We start from the raw sequence: 16,787 nt of genomic DNA on the forward strand, positions 1-16,787 counted from the left end.
CCCCCTGCGCGCCAGGCGTTCTCGCGGGCTCCGCGGAGCACGCCCAGGCGCTTCCTGGTAGCCTCGGCGGCCGGGGGAGGGGCGGCGCAGGCAGCGGCGGAAACCAGACATTACAGATAAGTGCGCGGCGCGCAGCCGACGGCGACAGTCCCCCTTGCAGTGCAGCTGCGTGCGGCTTGGCGACGAGAATGCCGTTGTGACGAGGCGGGCGGCGCGTCCCATCTTTTTCTCCCCCCTCTCCCCTCTCGGCCGGGATTTTTGGGGGCTTTTTGCGCTGGGGTTTCCCCCCACTTCACATTTTGGTCATCCTCTCTCCAATCCCCCACAATGCCTTGGTCGATCCGTGCACGATCTGATGGTTGCCTCCGAGAAGAAATGTGAGAGGTAAGAGGCTCTACTCGTCCTGCTCGGTCCCGATGTTCATCTTTGCTTATTCGGAATGCTTAACCTTTCGGCAAGACGGTGCTCGAGGGTGCTTTTGTGCGTGCGTGCGTGTGTGTGTCTGAAAAATTAAGCTTTGCGCTGAAAGCACACACAGGATGGTTGGGAGCGAGCGGGAGGGAGGGCGAGAAGGGAGGAAGTGAGCTTTTGGGGTTGCCTTCACAGGAAAGCGCTCCCCGCCACAGTTGCACATTTCCTATCGCGCTCGAAAAAGGAAAGCAGAAGGTCGCAGCTGCAGTTCTGCTTCAAACAGCCGCTTCCTCCCCGTGTGTGTGTGTGTGTGTGTGTGTGTGTGTGTGCACGCGCGCGCGCGCGTGTGAGTGTTGCTTTGCAGGGTCGTGCAGTTTTCCAGTCGGTACACAGGCACGCACGCACACGCACAAAGAGGGAAGACACCGGCTAAGCAGGTGCATGAAAAGTCCCCCATCACCCGTTGACCTTTCTTGAAAGCTTAAATTACCCCTGAACTTGGCTTAGCTGCAGGTCCCTTTTTATAGACCAGCACAGCCTGCCCCGGACAGAGTGGCGGCTGCGCGTCAGTTTCACCGGCGTAGCTTTCCCTGGGTCAGCGCCTGCAGCCAGCGTCGCGCAAGGTCCAGTGTGACCTGGCAGCTGCACCTTTCCGTGCAAGGAGGGGAGACACGGATTAGGAGCACACGCCACCCCTCCTTCAGCGGGGTTGGAATACATTTATTCAGTTGCTGGCTCATTTTTTTTTTTTTAATTAACCTGGGCCAGATATGTTTGCTGGGAGGTTAATTCTACTGCGCATAAATTAAGTGTGACCTGTTTAGTTGTGCTTCCTTATATGGAGAATGTTGTAATATGTACATAGTGGCTTTCACCCAAGTTTACAGGGTGGAAGGCACCCCTGCAAAAGGAGGGGGGAGCTGGAAAGAGGTGTTATTTTTGTAAAAGAAGCAAAAGGCAACTTCTCAGTGTTTGGATCTACATGATTAAAAGCTATGTTCCCAAACACCTGTATGCATGTCATCTAACAATTGAAGTTTGATATTCTTTTGTCTTTATAAAGAATGAAATATTGGGTGGGGGACCCCTGTTGATTACATTCTAAATCCAGAAGTGAGGGAGATCCAACCATGTGTCCTTTAATGGGCAGGAATCTGCATCTAAAGAAAATGTTATGAGTTAGGTTTCTCTTGGGGAATGTTAACTATGGTGCAGTGGATTGTGTTGTCTCCAAAATAATCAACTGGCACAGGTAGGTTAAAGGAGCCAGCTCACTTGCTCCTAGACCCACAGCTTTTAAACTAGACTGTGAACACTTTCCGTCAGCGATTATGTCCAAATGTGAAACTAAACTCCAAAGGAAAAAAAAAAAACGTGAGAGAGGAAGCATTATACCGTTATGGTTATGACAGGGCAGGGTTAGTTTGCAGGTGCTTTGGCCTGTGTGTGGAAAAAATGCATTCAGATTCTGTGGGTAGATTTCCCTTGCAAGTAGTTGCCTGTGTTGAGGAGCTGTTAGAACCTTTTAGAAGAAGTGGACCATTTGTTAAAGAACATGTTTTAAAATCATCAATATCTCGTGGCATGATCAATTACTTCGGTGCTGGAATCTTTAAACATAGATTGCCAGCCAGATGTGCAAAGGAGAGCTGGCTGCCAATTCATAGGGATTCCAACATGGGTGAAGACTCTTCTCGATGCATAGAGACAGTCATGTGGTCGATTGCTTGAACTGACACTAAAACTGAAAAGACAGCCAATTAGTTTAATTTGTTAATTGCGGCTATGGGAAATATAAGATTCAGAGGTGTACATATGTTGAAGAATGATGTTGCTTACTGAATGTTCAGTGGTCTGTCCATGAGGGTGAGCAAAATTGAGTGTTGCAAAAGCTGCAGTTGACCAGCCATGACTAAAGATGACTGGAGAAAGTCATTAGGGAGACTCATCAAAGCTGGGCTTGTAGGCAATGACTTTGAGAAATACGGGGACCATTGCTCACGTAGGCTATTTTAAAATAACAGTAAACTCTGCAAAGGAATCTTTCTTGGGGGTGTGTGGGGCATGCTAGGCCTCGTCACTTGCCTGTGAGTCCCACTGAGCTCAGTGGGAATTTCTTTTGAATAGGATTGTGCTTCAGGATGGCTAATGGAATGTGTAGTGTTTCATTACTATTATTTTACTGCTTTTCTAGGAATTGGAGGTATTCTTCACACTTGGAAAGAATTAAGGACTGATAATTTATCAGACTAGCCAAATATCTAATAAAAAGCAGAGTATTTAAAAAATAGGTACCAGATATGTATGAAGTGGCTAAAATCCTTAGTATAGTTCAAAGGTGGGAGAGCAGGAGCGAGAAGTTTAGAGAGAAAGAGAGATTAAATGATGTATGTGAAGTATATATATAGAAGGTAAGCTTTGCAGTCTTAGAAACTTTAGAGATTAAAATAAAGTAATTTAAAAACAAAGTTAACAATGCAGTATTAGCCTAATTTAGACATCACACCTTGATTACCAATCTATAATTAAGTGATCTGAAGTGCCAGATGGGCCTGCCTCCTTCTGTATTCTGTCTTTCCTCTTGGTTTCTATGTTATCTACTTTTTTTCTTTATTAGTTACTGAGAAGTAGCTACAGTTTACTCAGCTGATACAGAGTACCTCTGTCACTAACTGTAGCAAGAACTTGATACTAGGTTAAAATAATGTTTTCTAACTTTGTCATGGTAGCTATGGATGCATCGGTTGAAACCTTGTGAAAAACCAGAAAGGAAGACAGGAGTTGGTTGAGGGGAGAGAACAGGGAGATGGATGAGACTGCAAACTCATGAAGTCCCTTTCCCAGTCCCTGACAGCCGATCCAGGTCATGAATCAATGTCTGAATCAGGCAATCGGCTCCAAATTTAATAAAATTGTGTTGTTGGGAAAAATATAAATGTGTGAACAAGTGTGTGCATTTTGTTCTCTGCATCAGGGTTTCAGAGCAGGTTACTCATTAGCCTTACAAAAATCATGTGAGATAGATTAGTCCCTGGCAGAAAGGGGATTTGAACCTGTATCTCTCATGTGCGCACTGAAACTCTTGATCTCTGCAGTATCCTTGTATTTATAGAATAAAAGTGTCTACTTATCATGAACTGCCAGGTCATGATTGCTGTCTCTTTGTTTGGAAGGCCCCTTGTGTTCTAGCTTTGGGCCATTAAAATATGGCAGCTGTCAGGAACAAATTAGAGACAAAAAAGAAAAGAAAAAAGTGGGGATTATGATAGCAAATGATGAGTAAGTTTTTATTATAAAACTATGGAGAAAATATAAGACCAGGATATTCTATACATGTTCCAGCCCCTCCCCCATTGAATTCTATTCCTATTTAGAGCAACCACTTTTGTAGAGTACCTCTTTGCAGCTAAACAATTCCTTCTCAATTATCAAAGCCAGACTACAGTGCAGTGAAAGACTTCCATGCTAAATCATCTTGATCAGGTTGAGAAGATCTCAAAAACCCATTTCAAAGCAAGATGTTTGAAGAGGAACTGAGTACATTATTTGCAAACTTGAAGAGAGGCTGTTTTGCTCATTATGTGACAGGCATGTTTCCATTGGCTTGATTTGCCAAAGCAGCTCCGATAGTGGCTTGCCCTTCATCATCCAATTTGCTGTATTGACATACCTCCCTACAGCCTATTAGCAAATTGTGTTTCAGAACTGGAGACCTGATGAGATTCCGAAGCATAGGTGAACAAATGACACAGGAATTGGCCTGCATAGGTTTCAGCATTTTTGGACTGGATAAAAAGAGCAGTTTATAGAACTTGCAAAGACTGCGCCTTGCCTATCGTTATTGTCTCCACTTTGAACAGCCGCTCCTGTGAAGCCCACTATGTCAACCTTGCCCCATCTGGTGCACCTGGGGTTTAATTCCTAGTTTTACAGAAACTTTAATTCCTAGTTTTATATGTCTAGGACTGATGGGAGTTCCAAACATCTGGAGAGCATCAGGTGGGAAAAGCGGTTGCATCACAAGCTGGTTTTGAAATCCTGTAGTTTCCAAAGCAGTTTGCTATGTAGTGAAAATGGGGCATTGCCACTTGAGAAAAACAAATTCATAGGCTGCTTGATGGATGCAGAACTAATGACATGGCTATTTGGATTCCCTGCTTTTATTCTTTAGATCCATGTTCTATTCCATATACTGACCTTGGGAAGTATATGTCTTTTTCCCCCATTTGTTGTGACTTTTGTTTTATCTATTGTGCAAAATGCGCTAATACAAAACACAGGGCAGCACTTTATAGAATAAATCAACAGATTATTTGAGGTTTGATTCCTTTTTAATAAAACTGATATCTACATTTTCAGGTATGTAGTAGGCTTGTGCATTTCCTAGTGTTTAGGTGTTGTGTGAAGCATCAACCATTAGGATGTACCCCCTGTTGCTAAATGCAGTTTTTCCTAGAATTTAAACATTTATCACATTACTGATTCAATGGGTGCTGCGATCTTTATTTGTTTATTTATTTTATAGCATGTAGCTAGTTATTAACAAAAACTTATAACAGCAGCTTATAACATAAAATGCTCCTCCTTCTGCTCTGTGCTTTGAGGTTACATTGTGGGTGATTGTAGAGTTCCTCACATTCCTTAGGGCATCTATTACATCCATAGGAATTTGTGGAGAGAGGAATTAATGTTTCACTCTCTAGAGCTTTGGTCTGAAGGCCTTGGGAGATCTGGATTCCAGTTGCCACTTGGCCATGAAGCTCATTGGATAACTTTGGGCCAATCACGTTCTCTCAGCCTAAATTGCCTCACAGGGTTGTTGTTGTGAGGATAAAATGTTGGTATGTAAGCCTCTTTGGGTTCTCACCGGAAATGAAAAGGCAGACAGTAATGCAAAATCTCTCTGTCGCCCCCCCCCCCCAGAAGTTCAAATTTTACCCGTTATAGCTGAACTAAATGATGTTGCATCTGTAACACTGATGGACTCTCATGTTCTTCTGGAACAGAGGATTGATCACATCATGTTATTATTAACTTGTATCAAAATGGACAGAGCTATATTTGATATGTCACAAACTGGAGGTTCCTCAGCTGAATGCGGATTGGCTGTGGCATTTTTTAAATTAATTTTTTGGCATTGTGATGACTGCTTAACATGCCAGTTAACTGGTGAAAGGCGTGCATGTGAGAAGCAACTTACATGTTATAGATTGGAAGATGATCTGGTTGTACAAGAAACCCAAAGTCACATAACAGCTCTTATCGCCAGTATGGTTTATTATACTCCTAGTTATGGTCTGCAGAACTGAATTGAAAAATCCTTAGAGAAGTGCCAAATGACAACATCACCAGGATTAGCATTTTTCATGATGCCTGAAACTGCAAATGACCATGCATAAATAGGCTTTAGCTTTAACTCTGTGGACAGTTTGTGAATCAGCATTAACCAATAACAAGCATTACTGTATGACTGTTCTGGGTTGGGAGGAGACTCAATTTATGGGTTGAAATGTGAGGTTCTCAGAAGGGTTGAATTATTGTTTAAAACATACTGTGGCTAAAACAAGGAGTCTTAAAGAAAACTCTTTTGCTTTCTTGGTATACAGCATTAGTTGCCATTACATAGACTGTACATGCAAGTATACCTCTGGCTTTCTGTTCTTATCTGCTTAGAGGTACTAGTTTCATTTGCAAAATTTAACAGAGATAGTAGGAATATTTAGAGGCAAACCCCACCCATTAAAAACCCTTTAAGCAGACAGGGCTTAATACCAGCTAATAATCAGAAAACCGTATTATTACTAGTTAGATTTTTTAAAAGTTCTATAGCAGAGTTATTCTCCTGAAAATAAGTAGAAAAACAAAAATAAAATAACATAGCCATGTATTTTAATTTAAAATACTTGCCATTGTATATATTTATTAATTTGTATACTCTTTTTATTGAGTGTTGTTCAAAGTTAGTGTGTTATGTTTATAATAGATTAAAAAAACTCTTTCTAAAGATTATCAACAGTTAGCACATAAATGTCAACAACCACTTAGTATATATTTGTAATCTTGTCACATGCTTAGATGTTTTTCATACTTAGTTACCATTTAAAGCTGGTAGCATGCAATGGCATGCAATTACTTAAGAGTAATATTTCTCTTTTTCTTTTGTTACTTCTATCCAATCATGCAAATGCAGAAGCTGACTTCTGATTCCTACCTATAACTATTATATTAGAAATCTTATTTTCTTAATAATAAACAATTTGGCAAACTAAATGCTGCATAGTTCTGAAAGCCACAATGGTCTAGAATTTGGACGATCTTTTAGTACTCATAATAATGTTTCTTCTTGTTGTTAGTGGAATTTGGATGTTGAATAGCGGAGCCCATAAAAATATATTTAGCTAACACGGAATTATAAAATGAAAATGAGATAAGTCATAATGTGCTGAGAAGAACTTTTTGACATGGGTTTTGAGTATCAGCTTGCTGTTCTCACATGGAGAAGGAAGCAAATATTCTGAACTGTGTTTATTTCAACAGAGTATAACCCCAGCTGCCTAGTCAAAGGTATGCATACTCATAGAGTTAGATGTAGCCTATAAGGCCATTGAGCCCAACCTGTTGCTCCATTTCCACATGTGGTCACTCATCCAGCTGCAGGCCCATACCTTTCTAGCTTAGCAAAGGTGTCTTCACATGTTAGCTCAATGTATTGCTCTACAGGCAACTAGGTCATATAGGATATATTGGGTGAGCAAAGAGAGGGTAGTTTACAACTGTGCCCCAGTGCTAATACTAATAACATCATGCTAGTATAATTTATAACAGGTGCTTGCAACGATCTGCAGAGAAAAAGCAACAATTTGCACCTGAAAATCAATGACGGATTTGCTGCTTTTTGCCATTTCCCCAGCAACGAATAGTTATGTTGCACAAATATTACTTTAGCAGGAGTATTGGAGCAGGGATACTGCCTGTAGTGTTCAGATAAATAAGGTATAGTGTTCATTCATTAGCTGCATTATGACATAATATTATTATTACTCTTTGCATTACCTTAGCATGTGCTAAGGTAATGCAAAGAGTCTCCCTTTTATTTATTTAAAACATTTTTATGCTGCCCAATTGTGCCATTTTCAGCATGGCTATTTTGCTTTAGATAACCACAATTAGGATTAAGCACAGTTTAAGGATGTTATACTAAACTGCAGTTTATCTAAAATGGAGGCAAAAGCTTCCACACTCCTCTTCACAAGTTTGTGAACCAGAAGTTCAGCTCATCGAAGTTCATTTTGATAAAGTTAAAACTTAGAGTAACTTTACAACTGAATGAGACCATCACTTTTTTGAGGGAAGATCATATTATTTCCTTTACATTTTTGAGATTGTTCATATTTAGTCTATTAGTGTATACACTGCCCAATGTTTGTGTGTATTTTACGTAGTTGTTTTAGTGAATGCTCAAAGGCTCTCGAATACCAGCATTCACTCATGAATGCCAGGAATCCCAGACAAATTTCTATGAATGTCAGTCAGCTCATAGTCTCACTAGCGAATGCAGACAAACACCTAGATGTGATTTTTCAGCATGCACTAGAGTATGTTCATAATGTGAGAAAATGTATCTCCCTTTGCAGGGAATAATTCAGATGGGAATAACAGCATTCTCATATGAATTCAACATTCAGCAAATTTTAGAAACCCACTGTGACATAGACATGATGCAGAACCTCCTTTATTAGGCTAGAAATAAATGAGCTCTTGATGGGTTCGAGACCTTAGTGGCAAGTTCTTCAGCGACCATCATCAGGAGAATTTACAGCCACATCCCTGCACGCAAATGAACCTGTCCTTGGAAACAGTTTCCTTTAAATATCAATAAATAAGGCAAACACCACAGAGTTCATCTGCCATATACAATGTGTCCTCAGACCACCTTAGAGCCATGTGTACTAAATATGATGAGATCCCTGACACAGAATACTTTCAGTATCTTTGCCAGGGATACTGAACATCTGGCCGTCAGATGTTCTTGGACTTCAAGTCCCATCTTTGCTCACTGCTAGCTGAGCTATCTGTGACTGGGAAGTTGGAAGCCAACAGCACATGGAGAACCACTGCCCAGTGCTGTGACATTGATCACCTATGTATTCGGGTAAATTTCTTAATATTTATACTTCTTTCATTAGATTTCTAGAATTTGTTTATATTTTGAATGATCTCATAAAATGGCCTGCAGCACAAAGGAGTTCCTTGACTTATTAGAATTTATACATAAGTGCTCCATAAAATAAAGCATCTGTGGATTGTTCAGCAACTTTTAAAATAAGCAGCCTCTTTTATCTTACTGCAACACATTTTGTACTGTGTATGAAGATACTTTGTTTCTTGAGTTTCAGACTTCACGTGCCAGAAGATAAATAAAGTCTTGTTTGTTTAACTTTGTGAACATAACAAAGTAATAAGTCTAATGACAAGCACAAATCTGACAAAGCAAGATCAACATTGGACTGTACCCCCATCATTTTTCTGAAAGTTAAATAAAATATTATAAATAATGTAGCCTGGGCATTAATGCTGTGCTTAGTTGATCTTGAAGAGCTTTGATCATTGTACAGTACATTATTTAACCTGGTTTGTATCCACTGGCATTAGCAGAAATAGTAGGCAAAAGTATTCATTCATTTATTTATATCAATCTGACTCCTTGCAAACCAATACATTGGCTTAAAACAACCTTTCCCAATCTAGTGGCATCCAGATGTGCTCCCATCAAGATTGGCAATATAGTCCAAAACAGCAGGATGACACCAGGTTGGGAAGGCTCTTTATACTTAGTTTCTTTTAACTTTTATGGAAAGTTCTTTATTATTTCAATAGCAGTAAGTTAACCAGCAAATAGGAATGGTTGCCTTGCACTAAATATTGAATAGTATAGCCAAGCTAAATTCTGTTTTTTTTTTTTTTTTTTTTTTGTGAATTTTTTTTTTTTTTTTTTTTTTCTTCAGGGAATTCCTATTGGTCTTCACTATTTCTTGACATGTAGATACTTAGACTGATTTTTATGGGAACTGTGACTATTTAAAGTACTTAATATAAATTACAAGCAGTATTTTCTCAGTTGCTAATTTGGAATTCTCACAATCCAAAATTCCACCCAAGTCACTCTGGAATTCTGTTGTTTTTATTACTGTTATGCAGAATCGATAGCTCCTTTCATGTATTATGCAGATTGGGGTTAAAATTGGTTAAATTGGGGCCACACTGCTAGACTTGCCCGCAATGTTGTATGGTTTCCTTCCCAACAGCTGTGCCATGATTGTTCACAATGGGAAATGAGCATGGCATTGTGGGAGACATGAGAATCACTTAGAGGTGGTAAAACCTTTTCAGATGGCTTTCTTTGGGTCAAGACTGCCATCCTTCCTTTGTATATGTTGGGGCTGGGCAATCCTAAAAGAGTAGGGCCAGGGAACTGGGTCCACCACCCTTCCAACACATGGATCACCTTCATGTGTTGGGCCAGCGGGAGGTAGAGTGAGGTGGTGACTTCAGGTGGCCAATTAAGATGCAGTAGCCACTGGGCCATTGCTGTTTATTGGAGCTGTTTGTTCCTTCCTGGCATCCCTTCATTGCCCAGTAGCTTACCTGATGTGCTTCCCCCAAGGACCATGGAGAATGCCATCCGATCTATCACCTGTGCCCAAAAAAGGTTGAACTGCTAGTCAGGACAGCCTATGTAAGTGAGATGTGATATACTGTATCCGGTCTTTCATCCCAGCAGCAAATGCCTTGGACCAGTCCTGGTGTGCAGGGTGCTGTGAGATCTTGAGTTCTGAAGGAAAGCGCATGTGTGGGGGAAATTCCCATTTTCAGAGTTCTGCAAGAAAGATGGAGTCTTGGGGGGGGGGTGTGCATGCACATGTGTGTGTGGAATTTTAGCTTTCTGTCTGTTGAGCAACTGCCTAACAGTTTTGATACCTTAATCTGTGGAACAATATCACTTTGTAACACATGTTTGCTTGGGAACCTATTTTTGCACTAGCAGAATTCTCTTGACCACCTACCTTCCCCACTATTCAGTACAAGAGAACTGATTTATTTAAAAGCTGCAGAAGAAAAAGATGGCCTTATAGGCCCCTTCCCTCTCTATTATTCTATGAAGTATCATGACTTGCTGTTATCCTTGTCACTTCTGCTAGCTGCATGTTTCCTATTGCACTGACTTGAGAATAATAACTTTGGTTCATCTGTAGTCCCCCATGGAAAGTAACACATGTTTACATGAAAAGCGACAGTGTAACATCTTTTAATTCCTAGTCTTTTGTCACCTGTGGATGAGAGGGGGCATGAATGTGCACACCTCAAAAACAGCTGAACTTCTGAACTGTTTTCTTTGTAATGTGTGCATTAGCAAGCAGGGGCTTCCCCACCCTTTCCTGGTGTGCCTCTGTCCAGAATAATTGCTTCCATCCTAGAGACCAAAGTGGAAGAAAGTTTTCTGAATGAGGTATCCATTGGCCTTTGCTTAGGGGAAGGGGAGTCTTTACATTTGATGGGAGGGAAGGAGAATTTTTATACCAATTAAAATATTCAGGAACTGCTAATTTATTTATTTATTTATTTATTTATTTAGTATTTATTAAAAGCTTGTGTATGTCGTCCTATTATACAAGATCTCAGGACAGCTTACAATATTTAAAAACAATTAAAACAACAATTTCAATAAATAATAAAACAGAACAAAATAATAAATTACAAAACAAACAGAGCGACTGAACTTAAAAGCTATTAGATTTTAAAATACTGTTTAAATAAAAAGGTTTTGGCCTGGCACCGAAAAGAGTATAAACTTGGCGCCAGGTGTACCTCTCTGGGAAGTACATTCCAGAGTCTGGGCACCACAGCAGAGAAGGCCCTACTCTGAGTTAATGACCTTTTTACCTCTTTTAGAGAGGGTTTCCGGAGCAGGGCTTCTCCCATAGATCTTAAGGGTGTGAGGGCATATAAGGAAGGAGACATTCCTTCAGGTATCCTGGTCCCAAGCCATTCAGGGCTTTATAGGTCAAAACCAGCACCTTGAATTGCTGGTTTTGACCTATAATTGGGCATAATTGTACTAATTCAGTTCAGAGAAGATTGAGAAAGAAAGCATTGAGCAGAGTGGATACAGGCTAATAGTAATGATAATAAAAATGGTGATGATTATGATTTATGATGATGATGGGAAGATTTATAGGATCCATTTGTAGGAGTCATTTGGGAAAAATGACTATGGATTTTAGCCCATGTAATCAGACAGTTCTTTTGCATTGTTCAAGTGACATCTTTGCTTTTCTCTTTTGAAGAGTTAAGGCATTTTTTCCTAACTGGGTGTCTATATATGTTGTACAACAACTGCTGCCTTCTCCAGCCAGCATGGCCAGGATCCATTCAGGCCTCTGCTGATGCATTTTGTAGTGCAACGTTTCTTGAAGGTGTCAGGTTAGGGAAGACTGAATTAAGGCTATCAAGACAGTATGCATCCCCCCATCTTCTGGGCAGCATGAAAGGCCTGCTTAAGCAATGCATATTTCTCTAGTTAGGTTTCTGCTATATAACCTACCTCCTCATTATTGCTTGTTTTTCTGTTCATTTGCTACTGACAATTGGTTGCTATAATGTCTTAGTGTTCAGAACAGATAGTTTAAAAGAAGCATGTTTCCAGGGTTTCGCATGGCAATACACGTTCTGATTCATTTCCATGATGCTCCAGATAAGCGATGGAGTTGATTCTTTGCCTGTACTAGAAGTGTGACATGCACTCATAGTGATTATGAAAGCTGGGGTGCCTTTATTGTTCTCTAGGACTGATTAACTGATAGTAGGATTTGAATATATACAGATCTCCTGTGTCTGGTTGAACATGTAGCTCATATTTGGTAAGCATTTTGCAGGTTTTATACAGGAATGATTGTGATGTTGTGTTGGTTTTGATAGAAATGCTGTCTTACATCTTGATCCACCTTACAAGGTAGTTCTGAAGTTAAAAGCTCATTCTGAACTCTTTTGACTAGGCTTGTGGGATCTCCTGTTTTAGCGAGAACCTCAAGGAGGCCTGATTTTTTTGTACGTATGCATTTATGATGTATTTAATTTCTATGCTTCCCAACAGCCAATGCTGTCTGGGCAGTTCCTAAAATATGACCCAGGGCAGTTTGGGGCTCAGTGGCTCAGATGGTGGTTCATATTGGCTGCTGAATCAGAACCTATACAGTGGGTTAACTTAACTTACATTCCCCTGTATGTAGATCAGGGTGTCTAAAGGTATGGGGTGTAGGTATTGGGGGGGGGGCATATTGTTGTAGCTATTGATAAATGATAGGAAATTGGAAACCTTTGCTGATATGCTTTGGGTAATCTAGAGATCTGCTACCAGACCCTGGTGTACCTTCTGCCTCCTGTATTTCAGAAGAAGGGTGAAATACAAAAGTTAAACAGTATATATTTATACTGAAGCCTGGAGAAGCTTAAAGATGATTCTCAGAAAGTCTATTATCCCATCAGTTTATGAGACCAAACCTGTCTTGTAGAACTGCATTTGAACATTCAGACCAATTTATGCACCAATCATTCAATAAAATACATGTAACTTATGTAAAGAGTGTCATGAGTTTGCATCTGAACATGCAAAATTTCACCGGAGGGAGACAAAATAATTTAAATAGCAGGTTTCAACTTGCAGTTACTACTTAACATTGGAAATTGTTTAAAATCAGGTAATCTGCAAAGGTTTAAATTTTCATTTTGTTCTTACAGTTAGCAATAGAAAAGGAAACTGAAGAAATGATACCTTCTTAGTTTTAAAGCATTACAGAACAGTTGAACAGACAATAAATCCAAGTAGAGAAATACTACTACAATTTACAGAGGTTTCTTGCACAAAGGAAATAAGCCAACCAACAATAGTTGGCTTCATTAAATAAATACTGGCAATGAAGAAAATTATATTGTCATAAGAACAGAGAGAAACGGGGAGAGAATCTATTACTTTTTTGTTTACCTTGGCCTTGAGTTACTCAGACTTAACAAGTTAATGTTTATATAATCAGTGTATCAAATAATGTATATGTCCACTCATTCTGTAAGGATGGAACAGATGCTTCCCACTTACTTGCTAGGCATGTCAGTTGTACAACTAGAGGCAAACAGAAAAAGCAGTTCCTTAAATGTATGCAGAAGATTATTCAAACTATTAAATTCTAAGAATTGTTTTTTAAATTGAGCTGCAGCATGCTAAGATGGATCTCTTGATGAGTTACTAAACATTTCTTACCTTGTACTGGCTGGGTAAACTTCCATATTTCTCTGTATTTGATGTTTTAGAAGCTGATTTAATTAACAGTGTGTGTTTTTATCTCGTATAATGCCATAGTCAACAGTAATGCTAAGTAAGATTCTTTAATTATATTATAAAGAGCGGGGTGGTCTGAACTGCAGAATACCAAGGCTCAAGGTTGAATAACAAGAGCTTGCGGAAAGCGTGCAAGCAGGAAACCTTTATGCATGGAAAGTTTGTACACTGCTAGGTTGTGGAGAGGGTTTCACATGGTTTCATTGTTTCCTGATGTTTGCCCTTGTCACTAAAGAGAAGTCATAAGTTCCTCTTTAAACTCACCAGCAAACTTGTAAATAGCTAATCTTCTGGTTAGCTGTGATGTCAGGTGACCAGGCAGGAAAGTTTAACAACAACAACAACAGCAAGAAGCAGCAGCAACAAAACATTCTGCTTTTCACACACGAGTAAGCAGCACAGGTTTGCATGGCTATGTAGGTTAATGAGAATAGCAGCTGCAAAAACAACACTTGTAAAATCAGAATAGATTGAGGACAAGTTTTGTCAGAGTGGATGGGCAGCCTGGATGGACAAAGTCACTGCAGAACATTGGTACACTTCACTATCCAGAGCATAGGTGCGACCAAGCATCATATTAAGGGCACAGTCTGATTAGGTTTTTACCTGCTGGATAGAATCCTCTAGAAGGGAGCAATCGAATTACGTAGCCCCTTTGTAGAAGTTGTGACAGTTTTGGAAGGGGAAATCCAAGTAATCCAGGTGTCCTGGGATTTCTCTGTCAATATTAAGGATGGGATCCCCCTTTACACATGGAAGTGTTCTTTGCTCAAAGCAAGTCTGTTTTACTTTTTGTACTAGCACATTGCATGAGAAAGGGGAAATGAAACCCAAAGACTTTCTGCTGCTCACATGAGTCTTGGCTCTGTGTTGAGAATTTATCTGCTTTAGCATGATCTGCCCCTTGCAGAAGCATGTGTGCTTACATCACAGCACTAAAAGGCATTTTTCTTCTTCCTTTAGTTCTCTGGATTCAATCCTCTGTTTATACACATTACCAATTTCATTGCTGTTCCAGCAATTGGAGGTGACTTCTATTAATTAAAGTAGAATGGCTATGAAAAGAAACAGTTTCAACAAGAAAGTGGAAAATACTTTATTCATCCTCTTCAGGCTAAGGTTGGAAGGGATTTTAGAGGCCATCTAGTCCAACCCCTTCTTCCAGGAAGAATACAAACTACAGTATCCCTGACATATGGTCAGCAATCACCTTCTAAAACTCAGTAAAGTGGAGGCTAGTTGGGGAGGAAATTATATGCCTTTTGGGTTTCAGAGGAGGTATTTGAAACCTGGATATCTAAGTATCCATGGAAGTTGACTTTCTACAATAAGCCCTTGGTTGGTCATCCAGTATCAATACTGGGGAAAACATTTCTAAGTTCTTATATCAACAATACCTGACACCTTATTTTTGAGGAACATTTACAGTAGCAACTGTGACAAATGCTGGGGATGTAAGAATATGTTGACTTGGTCCAGAAATAGTGTTCTTTTAGAGGAATGTATCATTTCTTTAACGATTCAACATAGTGTACTGACAAGGGAGTAGCAAAAACTGACCAAAGGCTTCTCATAGGATGTGGCTCTAAGTGTTATTTTACTAGCTGAGAGGGAAGGTTATTTCTGTGGTGGCGTCTGTGAATCTAGAGCCCCTGCTGAATGCACAGAAGGCTCTGTAAGTGTAGAATTTCTGCTGGCAGTTTCTCTGGTGTAGCCAAAGATTCACATGACTTTAATCTCTTTTCTTCCGATAGTCCATTCCCCCCCCCCCCGCCCAAAAAAAAGGTCCATGCCTGGAACTGGTCAGTTTGCGCTCATTGACCATGGAAGAATCCACCAAGGAAAAAAAATCTCTTCCCAGTTCCTGCAGCGAGCCATCAAGGCTTTACTTGTGATAGTAGTGTGGCATTTCAACTCCGTGGAACCACAGAATTTCTCTGCCTGTCATTTGTTAGGTTATATCCTTTTTGGGCCTACAAGTCCTATCATGCGTCACCATAAGCTACACTGGCTAGGGCTGATGGGAACTGTAGGCTGAAACAGGCAGAAAGGCACAGGTTGCCCACCCCTGGGTTATGTGGAAGAAGTTAGGGTCCTGCTATTACAGCCTTACAAGTAGAAAATCTCTAGGATTTCTTCGTTGGAGAATGGGTGGGCAGTCTTCAGGCTTGTAAAAGTGTACTTTCCCCCCTTCCTCCTACTCTTTTACTGCAGCTGTAAAATCCACAGAAAATAGAAGACAGAGTATGCCCTGCTGATCCATAGGAAAAATTCCAAAACCGTATGGTCAGGCAATAAAATAGTGGTTCAGGTAGGCGGACATATGTGAAGAATTAAGGAATACAAGCTCTGAGCACATGCTTAGCCCAGGAATGTGTGATCAATACCAGAACCAAGCTCCCAAGTCTCTCTCCCCCTCCCCCCTTCTCTCAGATGCATGTGCGCGCATACACACACACACAAACACACACACACACACACACACGGAGGGAGGGAGGGAGGGAGGGAGGGAGGGAGAAAGCCACTGTTGATTTTCCTTCAAGCATACAGTCCGGTTTTTGTGAGTGTGTGAGATGTGGGAGTCTTTGATCTGTTTCCATTGTTAAATAATTGAGTGTAAGAAACTTTTGCCAATCTACAGCAAATCATGCTAGATCTACCAGCAGGTGCTGATCTACCATCTGCTACTCCTGATTTAAAGGAATGGGTGATGAGACTATGGCAAGTGAAAGCAATGTCAGAGGAGACTCCCCTCTTGAGGGAAGGAAGGCAAGTTATAGTAAGAGATACTCAAGAAGGTACTTTCGTTTGCAGCTCAAGTGAATATGTCCTGTTCATAATCCCAGACATGCAGTTCTCACAAAATTTTTGCAGTTAACTTTGGATTTATGTTCAAGTACACACTCTGGAAATACACACATTTCAACCCCCAATTTGCATGCTTTAGTCTATCGCAATTTTTTTTTTAAATGCACATTTTCCTAAC

General features: G+C 40.3%; 1 protein-coding gene across 10 annotated transcripts in view; it reads left to right on the forward strand.

Moving 5' to 3' along the window:
* Positions 1 to 117: 117 nt before the first annotated feature.
* Positions 118 to 16,787, forward strand: part of MBNL1 (muscleblind like splicing regulator 1) — a 180,117-nt gene continuing 163,447 nt past the window's right edge. For 4 of the 10 annotated variants that reach the window (XM_044433040.1, XM_044433047.1, XM_044433048.1 and 1 more), the window contains exon 1: positions 121 to 384. The gene's annotated coding sequence lies outside the window, so the exon portion shown is untranslated. Of the gene's footprint in view, positions 385 to 16,787 lie in introns of all 10 variants that reach the window. The other 6 variants (XM_044433037.1, XM_044433045.1, XM_044433041.1 and 3 more) reach the window with 4 other exon arrangements.

This window comes from Varanus komodoensis, unplaced genomic scaffold (genome assembly GCF_004798865.1).
Source record: "Varanus komodoensis strain SLA01 unplaced genomic scaffold, ASM479886v1 scaffold25, whole genome shotgun sequence".
Taxonomy (NCBI): Eukaryota; Metazoa; Chordata; class Lepidosauria; order Squamata; family Varanidae; genus Varanus; species Varanus komodoensis.